Raw genomic sequence first — 18,024 nt, 5'->3', positions numbered from 1 at the left:
TTCCAGAAGCTAGTGAACAATAGTGTTTCACGCCACCCCAATCTCTGAGCGGTGCAAGATCCCAAGGGATCCAGAGGCTCAACCAGGATAACATGTTTCCTTTTGGGAATGAGGCACAGTGAAGAGCGCATTAGCTTTATGATACATGGTTTATATACAACCTGAGCCTGCGGTGGAGAGGTTCACGGTATTAACACCCCAAAAGGGCCTTCTTTCTCCCCTAGCCACAGCCTTGGATTCAAGCAGAGATCAGCCACAGCCCTCTCCAGCCTGCTGGTTTTGCCTCCAGCATCTAGCTTACATAATTGTTCAACTCTGGCTTTTGTCCTTCTCTCCATCTGCAATTTGAGGGAGGCGGTCCCACCCATTTGCCACCTCGCACCGAGCCCGTAAATCCCCCTTAATGGCTCATCACCCAGGCGATTGCCTCATTAGGAAGCGAGCCTGGCTTGATTAGCTTTTAACACATGCTGGATCCAGGAATTGCAGTTGTCTGGCTCCCACAAACTCATAGCACTATATTTACAGTGGTACCTCGCAAGACGAATGCCTCGCAAGGCGAAAAACGCGCAAGACGAAAGAGTTTTCCGTTTTTTGAGTCGTTCTGCAAGACGAATTTCCCTATGGGCTTGCTTCGCAAGACGAAATGTCTTGCGAGTTCTTGTGAGTTTGTTTCCTTTTTCTTAAAGCCGCTAAGCCGTTAATAGCTGCTAAGCCGCTAAGCCGTTAATAGCCACTAAGCCACTAAGCCGCTAATAGCCGTGCTTCGCAAGACGAAAAAACTGCAAGACGAAGAGACTCGCGGAACGGATTAATTTCGTCTTGCGAGGCACCACTGTATTTGCCCTTCTTGCGGTTGTACCTCACCTTTCTTGCCAGTTGGCTTTGGGTCCTACTTGTTCCTTCACCTGGAATTTTGTTCATCTTTCCATCCTTAGCAGATCAAGCATCTTTGCTGCAGTAGCAATACAGGCTATGATTTCTTGGTCTGGAATTTCTTTAATTTTTACCCACCCGCCCCCTGATCCAGCTAAGGATTGTACATGCTGGACAGGCAAATAGGTTTTGTTCCCCTTCCTGATCCAACAGATACCTGCTGCCTAGCCTTGCAAATAAGTTGCAGACTATGAAGATCAGCTACTCGTGAGAAGAGCAAAAGGGACTGGATTTCACCTTCTGCCTGCTCTCCTATTTCTCACCAGAGAAGATAATCAGCCTTTTTTTTCACAACTCCCACTGCTTTCTTTGTGTGCTTTGTTGGATTGGGGCTACTGTGTGCATTAACAAAAAAAGATAAATGCTCTCAGATTCTTGTTAAGCTCATAATTTTATTAATCAATTGCCTGATTTTCATTCAGTAGCCTTGTGCTCTTATGTCTCTAGAAAGACAATTCATCATGCAGTCATTTATTTATTTGTTTGTTTATTTTCTTGCACCGCTTTTCATACCTAATTACAAAGCGATATCTAAAAATACGGTAGAATGACAACATTCAGAATCAAACAGCAGCTGCTAGGTCAGTCGCAGGTGGTTAAAGGAATCCATCTGGTATGAGTGGTCAGGGAAAGCCTCCAAAAATAAATATGTTTTCAGCAAGTACTGAAATTGCATCAGCGTGGGCACTCGCCTCAGTTCAGAGGGGAGGTGGAGGTGGTTAACTGATAAAAGGGGAATTTATGAGTGAAGAAAATAAATACAACATTTTATGGCTGGGTGGCAACAAGAAAGCTCTAATGGATTTTTTTTTTAGGCAACAACTAAGACTTCTTTATTCATATTTTAGTGACTGTCGTGGGGGGGTAAAGCAAATCTTTCAACAATACTATGAAAACCGCATGTTTCATGCATTGAAATAAATGCATGCGTGTGTTGGGACTGGGAACTACAACCATCTGATCTCATAGGCGGTGATGTCAATTAATTTACTTTCAATCAAATCTCTCGTGTAATTTATGGCTTTTAGATAAGCCATCATTTTTAGGTCCTCAGATGTCACAACGGTGAGCTTCTGACAGAAAGATACATAGATTAACTGGCTGCAATTGACCCACGAGATGATGTTCTTCTTTATTCGTTTATCTATAGATGAATGCCAGCCTAGTTTTGAAAAGGGAGCCTCGTGATTTTTCCCCAGGAATACTTTGTATGAAATTTGCTAGGCAGCCCAGAAGTCTTATGCAAACTTAGACCCAGGCTGTCTTATGACCCTTGCCCTTTTCCCATCCCTGCCACCACCATTGTGACCTTTGCCGTGGACACGATCCCTCCTTGTCCGCCTCCCCCTTCTTGCACCCCTTTTACCCTTCTCTGAAACCCTGCCTCCACCACTAGCATAGGCAATGCCTTCTTTGCTCTGCTAGGGAGCTGCCCCAGACAGACAGGATCCCAACGTGGCTGCCTGCCCAGGCCTGCTTACTCTTTTTGGTCCTCCACCTTCTTGCCATTCGCTGGCTGCTTCTTCCTGCCTTGGGAAATAGCCAACAAAAGCATCATGGTGATGCTTTTCCATTCTTATTATATTGTTATGAGTGCCAGACCTCTCAAGCTAAAATAAAGGCTTGGGGTGTTAAAACTGGGTGCCAGACCTGTGTGTATTAAGCTGTGTGCTAGATGCTCCCAATCCCCTGGAATCAGCAAGTGTTGAAAGCTCATTAAGCAAGGATAAGTTCCTGATGAGGTAATTGCCTGGGGTGATAAGTCATTAAGAGAACAGAGGAGCAAAGGACTCTGTCAAATGGGCGGACTGAAAAAGGCAGAGTTTAGAGAGGGAGTAATGTAAGTTGTGTGATCGAGACACAAAGCAGCAGGGAGAACATGATGTTTGATGTCTGCTGGATTCTAAGGCTGCAGCTAGGAGAGAAGCAAGACCCTCTGGAAGTAATTATGTTGTGAATCTCTCCATCGTAGGCCTAGGTTGTATATATGTGTAAATAAACCATCTATCATTAAGACACTAAAGTCTCCGCTGTGCCTCGTTCCCAAAAGGAAACATGACCCCTTAGAGATTGCAGGTAGCGTGCAACAACATGCATGACATATGCAGTTAACTGGGATAGCCAGACCTTGCAAGACACACGAAGCCATGTTTGTTGCAGCTGCTTCCCTGTTCCTCCCCACACTGTGCACAACTGAGCACTGTTGGGCAAAGAGGAGCTTGCCAGAACGTTAGTTCGAGCAGGTGGTTTCGAGCTTCACTTTTCCTTTCCATTTGCTCGAGAGGTTCCTACGACAACAGAGAGCCTCATACGTCTGTGTTGGCAAGTGTGCAAGCCGAGAGGCAGATGTTCTTGCACCCACCCATTCAAATCATGTTGCCAAGCTAGTTAGCATGAGAACTATTAGTTAGCATTTGAACTGGCCACCTGGGAGTAGAGTTGTAATAAGGCAGTTTCAGGCCATGTGCTGCCACTTTATTCCTCATCTCTCTGCAGGAACGGGAAGCCTAAATTAGTTTGGAGAATGCTGAGTTTCCTTTTCTGCTTTTTCGGCACGTTGCTCATTAGCCCAGAGACTGAATATCTTTCCTCCTAGCCATGAACGGATGCAATGAGAAAGTAATAGAATGGGCCCCATCCCCATCTGAGGGAAGATGGCCTGTGATCGGTGTCAAATTTGCAGAATATTTATTGTTGTTTGGTCCATACAGGGCCATCCTCAAAGTCACAGACAAGATGATAAATGACGAAACCAAAAACACCATCCTGATGGTGCCACAGATTAAATAATAACACCCACCCCAAATGCTTGGTGTGGCTTCAGACGACTTTTCACAGGGCATTCACACAAAACCATCATCCAGTTACTTCTGTGGTTTATCTGCCCTTCTTCCACCTTTTCTCCGAGCGCAGAAAGTCTCCACAGGTGTAGGAGTCCATTGTGCTACTCTCCCACCTTCTTTTTTAAGGGGCAAGGCATATCAAGTGAATGTATCACATCTCAACACACATTCACTATGACCTTTGCAGTGACCGCCATTTTATCATTCATCTGACCATCTGCCAAGGATGCTTTAGTTGAGATTCCTGCCTTTAGCTGAGATTCCTCCATTGCAGGCAGTTGGGACTTTTCCAGCTTTCTTAAAAAAATACCCCACACATTTGAATATTAGCAAAATGCAGCTTAAATGAAAATTAGACTGATTTTTAAAAATTGCTTAAAAACACAAAAACTCTTTCTAATAGCCGCCATTTTAGCAACTTTCTCCCCCCCCCCATTGATCACTGCTCCAAAACAAACATTAAATGCTTTGCTTTTGTGCATTTTAAACTTAAAGTGACTGTAATTATTAGTGATAGGAACTGCATGTCTAGGAATCAGCCAGGTGCTTTGCATGTTGACTGATCCAATCCCGGACATCTCCGGGTAAAAGTTCTCAGGAAGCAGAGCTGGGAATGGTATCTTCTTGAGAACCCAGAAACCCACTGATGCTGAGTCAACAACACTGATATTGAGATAGGTTGACCCTACAGGACTTGACCTCCTTCCGCAGGGCCTGTAAGACTATTCCGCCTGGCCTTCAATTTGAATTAGCCTGATCCTCTATTCCCTTTCCCCCTTCCTCTTCTACGAAGAAACCCTTTCTGGGACACCACATTTAAATTCCTTATTCACACACCTAGTAGGACCAATTTGGCCAGTTAACTCTGGTGATCTTTCAATGTCTACTGACTGGGTTTCCCCTCCCTCCCAAAAAATGACCCCTGAATTTTTGGATTTTACTGATACTGATGCTGCATTTTATGTTGTATTCTATGCTGTTTTATGCTGTTTTTAAGTTGCATTTTAATCAATGTTTTATATTTGCTGTTAGCCACCCTGAGCCCGGTTTTTAAACCGGGAAGAGCGGGGTATAAATAAAATAATATTATTATTATTATTATTATTATTATTATTATTATTATTATTATTATTCTCAACCAGGCAGGAAGCTTCATATGTTGCATTTTATTATTTTATGTAAAGCATTCTGTCCCATTTTAAATGTGTTTTGGGATAACCACATCACAGCCTCAAAAATTTCAGAAGGGCACAAGCCACAGATTCATAATTTTGATTAACAAGACAATGATAAAATCCTATTGCAGGGAACCTTTAATTATTTAGTTAGCTTCTCTCTTTTGCATCTTTTCTATATAGTGATGTTAAATTCTCGAGAATAATCTTTTGGAGAATATTCTCGATAAATGAGTATATTAGAGAATTTTCATTTAAAATAGGACAATATTCATTTGAATGCATTGAAAATGATATAATTATACATGTTTATAAATAGGTAAACTTGCTCAGAGGGCAACCAAAAACTGTACAGATACTTTTATTCAATGGGGCAATGCAGTGCATTCACATTATTTGATTTTTTGCACCAAACCTGAAATTGAAAATTCAACGTGAATGACTCACATTCATCACTAAGCCTGCCACTAACCGTATATTTTCCATCAACTTTGAATTCTAATTATGTTGCCAACTGCCAACGGTGAATGACACAATGCCCAGTAATGTAACTGGATTTAAAAAAATCATTATCCATTACTAACACTGGCAATATCACAGCTTGCCTTATTATTTACTAGATTTTTTAAAATGTGGGTTGTAAAACTGGTTCTTACATTAGAATTTACAGTTTGTGGAGAATATTCTCCAGAGAATTTTCTAGCAGAGAATATTCTCAAGAATATTCTCATTCTCATGAATATTCTCCGGAGAATATTCTCACCTCACCTCACTATTCCCATACTGAATCCTTCCTTCCCTACTTCTCCATTTCCCAGTTCTAGCCTTCACTCCCTTGCTTATCCTGATCTTTCTTCCTCTTCCTGGTTGTAGCTTCCTTGGAGGAGGGAGCTGTTCTGGCCCATAAATGCAGTGGACAAGCATCATTAATATCTGGTGCCCTTGGGTAACTGTTTTAGGTCAAGTATTTCAATAACCACCTCCTCCTCAGAGAACTGGCATTTTTGTCTCCTTTTAGTATTACAGATTACATATATCAAGTAGAGCCATGGGGTCTATTAAGGGCTCACAGGAGAGTGATGCCACTACTTTTGAGTGCCAGCACTTCACTTAAACTTATGAGCATACATATATAATGAAGCCCTTTTCCAGGAGCAGCCAGCAGCAAAATTCTAAAAGAAATTAATTTATGCCACTTTCCTTTGTACTTACCTTTACTGGCTCCTCACTCTGAAAAGCTTTGGATCAAACGCACCTTCATATTTTTCTCCCTTCCACTGGTAAATAAGGCTGTTAACTAAAAATCTATTGTTAGCGATCACTAGTTTTGAAAATGACCATCAAATCACCAAGAAAATGCAGGCCAATACTTCTACTGGATAGTTTTATGTTTCTTAAATGTGGTTGCGTGGAGAATTGCTGCTCTGGTTTCCTTGGTCTTTTCAGACCACTACATTTGCTACATAGCGCATGACCTTTTTCTGGAAAGATGCTTAGAAGATTTCTGAATTAAAATTTATCTATTGCATATGTTATAAAGGTAAAAGGTAAAGGACCCCTGAACAGTTAAGCCCAGTCAAAGGTGACTATTGGGGCTGCAGTGCTGATCTCGCTTTCAGGCTGAGGGAGCCAACATTTGTCCACGGACAGCTTTCTGGGTCATGTGGCCAGCAGGACTAAACCACTTCTGGCGCAACAGAACACTGTGACAGAAACCAGAGTGCATGGAAACGCTGTTTACCTTCCCGCTGCCCCGGTACCTATTTATCTACTTGCACTGGTGTGCTTTCGAACTGATAGGTTGGCAGGAGCTGGGACAGAGCAACAGGAGCTCACCCTGCCGCTCAGATTTGAACCACTGACCTTCTGATCGGCAAGCCCAAGAGGCTCAGTGGTTTAGACCACAGCGCCACATGTGATATCGAGTCAACAAAGCTATATGTGCATTGGGGTAGGCAGGAGGGAGGGAGAGAAGAACTGTGCATGGATAGCTCAGTTGGTTAGAGCGTGATGCTGATAACACCAGGGTTGCAGGTTTGATCCCCTGATGGGGCGGCTGAATTCCTGCAGGATTCCTTCCAACTCTACAATTCTATGATTCTAACTGTGCCCACAGCCAGGTGCCTCTTTGAAGGTTTCGAGTGTAGACGCCAGCGCTTCTGAAGAGGAAAGGTGCTTTTCCATTTCAAAATTCAACCTTTCCCTTCAGTTATGTTCGTTGTGTTCTCGGAGGCTACTCAAAAGTGCAACGACGACCCTGATTTAATCACCTCTACGCTGTTTGTCAGGAAGGGTGTAGGGGGAAGAGAACGTTGAAAGGTTATGTCAAAGGGTGCTTTATGCCTCTGAGCAAGATTCATGAGGACGTCCCTTTTGCCCATCTCCTTTCTCCTATTCTTCCTAAGAAACGGCAGAGATGCAGGAAGGTTCCTCCGGATTTGGTGAAGGAAGAGAGGGTGGGAGTCAGGGGAAAGTGTGTGTATCTCCAGGCAATCGCTGACAAGGGAGAGAGGCGGAGGCAAAGTGGCAGTGCTGCTGGGGTCTTCGAGAGTACGTTTATGGGGGTGGGAGATGTGGTCTGACCCGGGAAGCCGGCAGGGAGGCGTGGTCCATAGAGTGACAAGCACAGCCCAAGCTGCGAGGGACAGAATAGCTGTGAGGCACCGCATTTATCAGATTATTTTAACACCCTGATCAGGGAAGCAGTTAACCTGGAGAACTGAATTGCCAGGATTTAATGGACTGAAAGCAATACAGGATTTTGGAGGGATACAGTATGTTTGTTTGTGTTTGTGTTTATGGTATACAGTGGTACCTCGGGTTAAGTACTTAATTCGTTCTGAAGGTCCGTTCTTAACCTGAAACTGTTCTTAACCTGAAGCACCACTTTAGCTAATGGGGCCTCCTGCTGCCGCCGCGCCGCCAGAGCACAATTTCTGTTCTCATCCTGAAGCAAAGTTCTTAACCTGAAGCACTATTTCTGGGTTAGTGGAGTCTGTAACCTGAAGTGTCTGTAACCTGAAGCATATGTAACCCGAGGTACCACTGTACATGTGTATATATGGATCTATGTATAAATAAACCTATTTTGCAACCCAAAATTGAATCCCTTGTAGATAATCAGGGTCTGAATTACACTAAAAGGGGAAATCACGCTTAATGGGCCAGATGACTTTATTAGAGTGTATATAGGAAAGCTTCTGCCCTTCTGGTCATAAGGGTGATTTCTCCTTTTGGCTTCCAAAAGGGCAGACTAGGTTCTGTCGATCACTGGGCCCTATGGGGAAGTTTTGTTCCTTCCAATTGACCGTTTCACCATGATGGGCTTCTTTCACCTTTAATATGAATTATGTGCCCATGTGTGGTAGGGGTGGGGGAGCTACTCCATTCAGTTTGCCTTTAAAGATGAATCTACCAAACCTGCACTTTCCGTTACCATATGAGACGACAAATGCAACCATCTTTCGAAAGTCACACTTCTCTGAATTTTGCAATGCAGTTTCCCGGCCAAGTAGCATGTAAACATTTATATACCAGGGTAGAGCGTGCATAAAAATGCATATGTTCGTGAAAATAATATACTAATAATATGCATCATCTTAGGGGAAATGGCTTTTCAAAAATGTATATATTGGGGGGAATGCATACAAGCTTTAGGGGAAATTTGCACTAAAATGCTGATGACTTAAGTCACAAACTGTCATGTGGAAATGTGAATAACTGAACTCAAGAATGGGAAAATAAGGAACTTGGAGAAACTGAAAGATCCACCCATTCCTAATTTGAGTGGGGGGAAGAGAGAGAGAGCACTATGCTTCAGCCTTTTCATAAATCCATGTTTTTGGGTGTTATGCATCAGATCATACTTGCATTTCTCTTCCCCTTTGTCTATAGGTCGTCAGGGCTACCTGTGCTCTGTGTAGCATGTCTGGACTTTTTCCCTGAGCCCTCCCTACAACCAGGAGGAAGATGCGCAGAGCAGGGAGGTGTTCTGCAATCTCATGATCTGCAATTAAATAAATCTACAAACGCTCCAGCTTAATGACTGGCCTTTTGCGTTACCTACGTTGTTTTTATTGCTTCCCAGCGCCTGCATCTGCTGCGTTATTTTTAATCTGCGCCAGCAAATTACAGTGACCCTCTTTATCTGAACTTCTGATCGGAGGCCGCCTAGTTCTCCCCAGGTCCCCCTCCCTCCCCTTTTCCTCCCCCCCCACCCCGCCTGGAACCAGGGAAGCAGCTGCTGAAAGCAGAACAGTTGCCATAGCAACCTCCTGGCAGCTTCCTCCAAGTATCTGACTGAGCAATAGTGTTGATTCCTGAGGCTGGGTGGGAGGAGGTGGGGCTGGGAGGAGGTAAAGGAAGGTTACTGTGCACTTAGTTAATATGCAAAACCACTTACTGCAGTGTTGGATGAGCAGGGAATCAATGCAAACAAAGCAACGCTTGAGCTCCTAACGTGGGATTCACACACAAGTTGCTCTGTCCAGGGAAAATTCAGGTGGTTTGTCTAAATAAAGATGTTTTGCAACCAGACCAAAAAAAGCACTGAGCGGATATCCTGAATACATTTCTTAGCAGGGCTCTGCCCCTATAATGTCCCCCCCCCTTAAAATAAAGGGTGGTGGGAATGGATGGGGAATTGGATATAGCTGGGTGCACAGACACGCAGGCACGTTCACTCCCCTCGTCGTGTCAATGCCTTTCTTCTTTTCAAAGGAAAATCCAGCGCTGAATCTCTGTGACATTGTCTGCCCTGTGTAGCCGACGCTCACAAGTTCAGGTTTGCATCGATTAAGCCGCATCGGTGACAAAACCAATGTGTTTGGATATGAAGGAAGGCAACGCGATTCAGATCCTAATTCCAGGAGGCAGTTCAGCAAGTCCATCATCACAAAAACCACCAAGAGCCCTGTTGTACCTTTTGAAAAGATGCAAACTTATTCTGTCACGCGCTTCCACAGACTATAACTCACTTCATCAGACACAGACAGCTCACCTTACAACACAGATCACATTTATACCAATCGTAAGACTTAATAAGGCATAGTTCCCAGAGCAAAGTCATGAAGCCCAGGAACTTTCAGAGACCTTGTTTATCTCTCGGGATGTTGTCTTGCTGGAAATTCATTTAAACAATCTTTTTTTAAAAAATGCTTAATCTATAATATCATTATGGGGTGTTTTTTAAGCAACAGAAGACTGCACATGGGCAGTCTCTTGTACAGTGGTACCTCGGGTTACATACGCTTCAGGTTACATGCGCTTCAGGTTACAGACTCCACTAACCCAGGAATAGTGCTTCAGGTTAAGAACTTTGCTTCAGGATGCGAACAGAAATCGTGCTCCGGTGGCACGGCAGCAGCGGGAGGCCACATTAGCTAAAGTGGTGTCTCAGGTTAAGAACAGTTGCAGGTTAAGAACGGACGTCCGGAACGGATTAAGTACTTAACCCAAGGTACCACTGTATTGCAAGACAGCCTTGTGGGATGAAAGTCAGTCTACCTCAAGCTCACCAGCAGGTGCCATTGGGAATGTGAAGCAAGCCTTGTGGGCCTGGGAGACACCATGGTGCAAAAGCAAATTGTACTTTGGGTCCCCCTCCCTTAAATATGGGGGGGGGGAGTTGGACTGGGTAGCAGTGACCTGCCTTTCACAAGGGTCTCTTGCTAGACAAGGAGAAAGGGGTTGACTTAATTAGTCGTGGCCTTTCCCTGGGGGCTTGGTGGGAGGAAGAGAGAATTTAGTGGAACTAAACTCCAAATGATTATTCTTCTTGGCTACATTTAAGGTTAATTCACAGACAAATTGTGGTGTGTTAGGTTGTGATTTAGTTTTGGTTTCATGTCTCGGAAGTCCACAGCGGTGCTATCTGCACAATGATTTTCATTGTAAAAATATTTTTTTGGTGCAATTGTTGGGTAGGCCAACAGTGATGAACTGATGTAGAGAACTGTTGTGCTGGTCAAAGCGAAAAGTCTCCCAAGAGGTTCCATGCAGTTTAAAATACACTTCCCACTACAGTGAATGTATAAAAATACGCCCAATACTTGTTGGAAATGTAAAACACAGGAAGGGATATTTTATCATGCTTGGTGGACATGTTAAAAACAACAACCCAAAACTGATATGGAGAATTTTGAAGATTAACTTTTAACTGAAGCCAGAATTCTTCCTGCTGGGATTTAATGATATACAGTTAGTAAAGAACTATGGAACTTTGCTTCAGTATATGATTTTGGCAGTGAGACTTACATGCACAAAGATGGAAGGACTCATCACTTCTAACAATGGAAGAATGGCTGTTAAAATTAATGGACTTAGCTGAGATGGCAAAACTGACATGTTTATTCAGAGAAAAGTCGTTGTTAATGTTTATGGCAGATTGGAAAACTTTCATAGACCTTTTGCGCAAAAAAGAAAATGAAATGATGACATTTGAATTTGAGGATGGAAGATTAGGTTTGTTTGTAGAAAGTGGCTTTGGAGGGTGTTATACTGGAGTGGATATTGTTTATATACAGTGGTCAGATGAAGAACTTGGAAGTTCTTTAACTTCTGAACTTTCTTCTCTCTGTCTATCTTTTAATCTCTTGTATATTCCTTCTTCTTTATTTCTCTCTCTCTCTCTCTCTCTCTCTCTCTCTCTCTCTCTCTTTCGTTCTTTCCCTTTTTTCTCTTTTTTTCTGTGATCTAATTGTATTCAAATCAATGCTTTAGTTTTGGACAAAAAAGGACATATGATATTAACCTTTCTATTTCTCTTTATAAAAAAGCAATTTAAAAAATTATTTTAAAAGAGAGAAAAAGAGACACTTCCCAATATTTTTGCCGCCCATGTCCTTGTGTTCTCCGTCTCTGCCTGAAGGAGCTCTGCCCTGTTAAGTGACTATGCCCTTTCTCTCTTGCTGCTCACTGTACCTGGAATTCTGTGCCAAAGCACTTACATCATAATTTCGCCTCTTCCTCTTCAATTTCCTCCTCACAGACAGTGTTTTCTGTGAATTCTTTGGCCTACCGCCTCCTCCAACCAAAGCAAAACCAAGATATTACTAGATTTGCTCATTTCCTTCCACTCCTCCCCCTCTTGACTTCCCCATCACCCGATTTTAAATTGTAAGCTCTGTTGGGCAGGGGGCTATATCTTGTGATTATGTTTCCCTATAACACACCATGTACATGATCTACAAACCAAGAACAGGAAACCTGAGGCCCTCAAGCTGTTGCTGGACTCCAGCTCCCCATCAGCCCCAGCTGGCATGGCCAGTGATCAGGCATGTTGGGAGTTGTAGTTCAGCAATATCTGGGGAGCTGCAGGTTCTCCACCCCTGGTATAAACAATCATCCAAAATTCAAAATAGTCATAATACAGGGGGGATGTATTTTGCATGTTGCCAATCAACCCTTAATCTGGTGTTCTTGCAGCACAAACCTATACATATCTACTGAGAGGTAAGTGCAATGGGATTTACTTCCATGTAAGTTTTCCTATGCTCGCTTTTGAATTGATGCTTTTGAATTATGATGCTGGAGGAGACTCTTGAGAGTCCCATGGACTGCAAGAAGACCAAACCTATCCATTCTGAAGGAAATCAGCCCTGAGGCTCCAATACTTTGGCCACCTCATGAGAAGAGAAGACCCCCTGGAAAAGACCCTGATGTTGGGAAAGATGGAGGGCACAAGGAGAAGGGGACGACAGAGGACGAGATGGTTGCACAGTGTTCTTGAAGCTACCAGCATGAGTTTGACCAAACTGCGGGAGGCAGTGAAAGACAGGAGGGCCTGGCGTGCTCTGGTCCATGGGGTCACGAAGAGTCGGACACGACTAAACGACTAAACAACAAATGCTCGCTTACCTGGGAATAAGGCCCATTAAACTTCTGTGAGACTTCTGGCTGAGTAGGCTTGCCTTGGATTCCACTGCCTATCACTGTGAATGATGAGCCATCACAAGTCTTGCAATCATTTTGTACAATACATTTTTTGCACTCCTATCTTAAACCCATATACTTATATACATGCCTCATCAAGTTCAATGGGACTTAACTTCCTCGAATTGTAGCCTTTTCTGAAATTTGTGGTTTACTGTGAGATACGCAGAAAATCACAGGAACGTTTTGTGTGATGTTTTCTTATCACGGCTTCTCTGATCTGTATCTTTCCTCGTTCTTCCTTTGCTTTATGTCCCTTAGTCGTTTGGCCACTTCATTGCAGTATTTCATTTCTCACCACTAATACAGAAACATTTCAAATCTGCGTTCCAGATGCGAAGATATAAAAAGAGGCAGGGTTTTCCTTTAAATTGTGGTTCTTTCTTAGAGATATATGGTTTACCTCCAATGCCTAGATTTCCAAAAGCAGTGGTGCTGCGTTGGCTGAAGAGTTGTTAAAATGGATTACTGATATTACAAGATTGTCAAAACATGTTTTGCTGGTAAAGGCAAACTTCCTTGCACATTACATGACTGTGATGTATTTATGTGGGGGAAAGTATTCCTTTTAGTGCTTTTGCTTCTATCCATTTGTTCAGTTTGCCGGCTTCTTCCTGATTAAATGTCTGGCTTTGATCAGTGATTTTCCTAGGGCCCTTCAGAAGCTTATCAGGGATTCCTCACCGAGAAGATCAACGGTGGTGGACAAGCATCTCTGAAAGGCAGCTTAACCTCTCCCATTGCTTCTTGCGGAAAGTGCGGCTGGGGCAGGCTTTTTGAACTCTGAATTCATGTACAATAGCCGTACAACGGCCACTCAAGGCAGTGCACCATATGAACTGAGTCTGCAACATATAATATGTCCCAGAATTCTTCACAAACTTCTAGAAAGCTAATGCAGCTAACATCAGGATTCCTTTTGGCCAGATGAGTCACTATGGAAAAGGATTAAAATAGCATCCTAAACATTTCTACCTTCAAGAATCTCCATGTTTTCTTGTCTGCACCATGGAACATCTTCCATGGAATTCCAGCATCTTGCAGAGGATTCTGGGAATGAAGACCAGCATTCTATATGTTGCAATGTAGAGTTACTGACTGCCTCGTTGTCCTAGGCAGCCCCAACAGAGGAAGGCACACATCTGATGGTCAATTCTTTGTTGAGAACAGGACGTACTTGGCAGCAACTCCCACGATGCCCTGGATACACATGCTGTCCCCAAGTCTGCACCCTGCGGAGCAGTTGCAACAGCAGTGGGAGTGTGTGTCCCCCCCCCCCCGCTTACGAGTGTCATGCACCAGGGGTCGGCTTTACCTGATGAGCAGCAGCCTGAAGGAGCAGAAAGCGAAATGACTCCACCTGTTGCTGATCAGCCTTCTTGCTCCTGAGGAGAACCAGCTTTTCTCCAGCTTTTTAAAGCAGGGTTTCCAGCCTCAGTCAGTTGCTGGAAACAACATTCGTCGTTCCAGACCAGACCTTGCTGCTTCTCAGTGGCGTAGCGTGGGGGGTGCAGGGGGGGGCCGGCCGCACCGGGTGCAACATCGGGGGGGTGCGCGCTCGCACTCGTAGCTCTCAGCCCCTACCTGGCTCACTCTCTCTCACTGCAGCGCTGGCTGTGCGAATCCGATCCGAGCCGCTGGGTCGCCGCCCACTGTGGAGGGGGTGGGTGCCAGGCGTGCGGTGCAGAGAGCGAGCGAGGGACTATCTGGGGGAGGGACAGTGCAGCGGCCGCCCAGCGCAGCGCTGAGCGCGGGAGAGAACCACACCAGACCAGACCAGGCAGCAGCAAGAAGAAGCTGGCAGCGGCGGCAGGTTAGGGGTTAGGGGGCACAAATTACTTGCCTTGCCCCGGGTTAGGGGGCGCAAATTACTTGCCTTGCCCCGGGTGCTGACAACCCACGCTACACCACTGCTGCTTCTTGCTTCTTGCGACCTCGGCGTGCACAATCTCAGGCTTCTCCTACATGGAAGTTGTCGCTGCTCTTCCCTCTTCAAACCCCTCTTGGTTCTAGGAGACATTGTGGTGGGACATGGCAGGTATTTGACTGGCCAGTCCCTCTCTGAAACAGCCTCTTCCTCCGACACATCCTGAATGCCCACCTTTGCCTCTGAGAGCTCTGATCATTCCTCCGCCCCCTTCCCACCCTGGCTGCTGCCTCGCAGGTGGTGCCTGTTGGGATTTTGACTACGTGCCATTCTGTGCAGCTTCACACAGAGTCAATTAAGAGTTGGCTGAAAGCCAAGAAGACTGAGCAGAGAGGAGTTATTCTGCCTGGAGATATGAGACCTTGGATACAGCTCTACCATTGGTTGAGGTTTCACACAGGCATGATGACTTATGACCTTACTGACTGGAGTGTGTGTTGGTCGGTGTGGTGTTCTGAGAGTCGTCTGGAGTTTGTTAAGAGAGAGCTAGTTAAGATCCGTATCTGTTCTTGTATATGGTAACTTGTAGAGTCTGCTGTAAATAATAAACTTCTCTAAGTAACCAAGTTGCTAGTAGCAACATCTGGTTCCTGCTTCGTCCATCCTGCCTGCAACTGATTGCTTTCTGGAACTCTGCGTATGCTCTGCTAAGGTCTGGCTAAGGTCCTGCAACAGGTCAAAGTTGTGAAACACTGATAACCCCCAAAATCACTAGCCCCCTCTGCTGGGTCAGTCCCCTAGTGTCCTGCCTCTGACATACACTTGTCAGAGCCCTGCTAGTCCCTGACACACTTGCAGCAAGACTCTTTCACGTGCTTTGGAAGCGAACGGGGGCTGCCACAGCTTTGGTGCCCAAGCAAATGTTTAAAAGATAGTGGCATACAGAGGATCATGAATTTGGGGTACTGGTCCTTACACATGCAGCACACAGATTTATTTTCGCTGTTCATGCACACACAGCCAAATTGGCCACAGATATTACTGTGCTATTGTGTTCATTTCTCTCCCCCAGGAACTGACTCTTTCCCCCTCATTATGCTTTATTGATAATAACCAGCAACTTTCAAGTACGAATGTGTCAGTTGTCATTTAATTTCCCCGTTCTTCCGTTTGGAAGAAATGGACTGGAAAAAAGCTGCCCCAGCAAGAATCCTCTGTGAACTTTGGAACATACTTAGTAACATATTAATGTGGGGAAAAGGAAGAGTTTGTATATTCTGGAGTTCAGTGTAGCTGCTGAAATTGTAAGCTGTGGAGTCCACAGTTCAGATCTCATCTTTGCCAAGAGCCAAATCTTTAGGCAGCCTTACGGGCAAACTATGATACATTACATGCCTTTGAGGTATCTGCCTTCCAAAGTGATGGCAGTGGGACGCAATTAGCATTGGGTGAACCTTGTCCAATATCTGCGCCAACAGCAGGTTATTTTTTGTCAGACAGCAGCATGGCGGGGGATAGATTGATCACCCCTCCCAGTGCCCTGTGGCTCCAGACCCGATTGGTTCCCCATGTGGGTGCCATTTCCAAAAACAAAAATGTATGTTAAATGCGATGGCACCTTAAATGTAACATGTTGCTCGGCTGTTAGGCACAATAGTCTTCTTTTAGACATTATTTCTCAATCTGCAATCTATTGCTGATCTTTCTTACTAGTTGCAGTCATGCGCAAACATACAATGGATGAGATTGTGCAGAGCACATCATAAACAAAGAACTGCCCTGAACCTTCTTCAATGTTGCATAAATGCTCGAGGATATTTTTATGCATGTGTAGCAAGTGTCCAAATTATGGTGGCTGTTGACAGTCCCACATGATTACTGACAACCCCAGTTTAATTTCATATATGTTCAAAACAGATCCATATATTTCCACGTTTTTTAAAGACATGTAATAAGAATGGCTGGCAATTGGATAAAGGTTTGTGAATGTGTTGCCGAATTTTCGTACATTCATAATACTTGTCAGGGCCTGTTGACCTGCACAGTGCACCTAAATGTCCGACGTTTGCTTTAACAATCTTACAAGTGCCTGTTTTATTTAATAAAATTTAGATGCCTCAAAATGGTTTACCTGCACACATACACACGTGCTGTGTCTCCATTGCAATATTGGACACTGACCAATCTGGGATTTTAGAATAATCTCTTGATCTCTTCCTCTGTTCCCAAGTATGCAGAATCTTCCAACTGCAGTTCTCTAATAAGCTGTCAGGCCAGACGATGAATATAAGCCAAGGGTTTTTTTTTTTATCAGGAAGGAAACTCTGCTGATGGAGCCGTACTTCTATTTAACACTTAATTACGAAGCAGGGCACAAAGACAAAAGCCTTTGAGGTGGTTGCCATTAGAAACTGAGCCACCGTTCTTAGGACTCTGGTCACTCTGCACTTCCCCACCTGCTCTCCTCTCTTCACCCTGCCGACTCACCCCCTCCTCTCCTTTAATTGACTGACCTTGCCTTGCCCGGGCGAGCTGAACTTGGTGGTTCTGCTGTTTTCCGTCACTGCTAAGCTGAGCCACTGAAAGCAGAAGCTGGTAAAGGCTGGTGCCAGGTTTACAAAGAAGGAATTTCCCCCTTCCCGCCAAAGGTGGAGTCTTTGCAAATATGGATCTATGTAGAGAAAGGGCTGAGTGGGTGTACATGTGAATGCATGCGCCCTCTCCTCCAGACTTGGATACGGACATTTCCATTTACTCGAGGCAACTGTGGAAAGAAAGCTCTGTTGACCTACTTTGCCATCCAGCAAGGGAGGTGTCCGCATTAATCAGGAACCAGCTGACCATTTTCACTGCTAATCTCACATAGCCAACATGCTTCTACTTTCAAAGGGAAAAGCCATAATTTGTTTGCTTGTTTTCTACTTACCATAATTTCCAGAAACATACTGGATTTAGCAATGTGGCATTTTATTAAATCAGTGGTTTTCAAATTGTTCTCCAGAGTTCTTGGAAGTTTGTATTGGGCTGAATGACAGTTTACCCACCACTATCAATCAACCCCATTCACTGCAGAGGATTGGTGTCAATGTATTTATTTATTTATTTATTTATTTATTTATTTATTATTTATTATTATTATTATTATTATTATTATTATTATTATTATTATTATTATTATATTTCTTGTATGCCATTACAGCTTCCAATGAAATATAAGGAATACAGCAACACATCAAATATTAAAAGGTTTCTGAAACAGGGCTGCCTTCAG

General features: G+C 44.1%; 1 long non-coding RNA gene across 1 annotated transcript in view; it reads right to left on the bottom strand.

The window, feature by feature from the left end:
• Positions 1–17,477, bottom strand: part of LOC308589501 — a 31,958-nt gene extending 14,481 nt beyond the window's left edge. The window contains exon 1 of the long non-coding RNA XR_014009327.1: positions 17,267–17,477. This is a non-coding gene — a long non-coding RNA (uncharacterized lncRNA). The remainder of the gene's footprint in view (positions 1–17,266) is intronic.
• Positions 17,478–18,024: the final 547 nt, after the last annotated feature.

This window comes from Podarcis bocagei, assembly GCF_964188305.1.
Source record: "Podarcis bocagei genome assembly, chromosome: 6".
In the NCBI taxonomy this organism is placed as follows: domain Eukaryota; kingdom Metazoa; phylum Chordata; class Lepidosauria; order Squamata; family Lacertidae; genus Podarcis; species Podarcis bocagei.
Note: the sequence above shows the minus strand (reverse complement) of the source record. Positions and strands in the feature narration are given on the sequence as shown.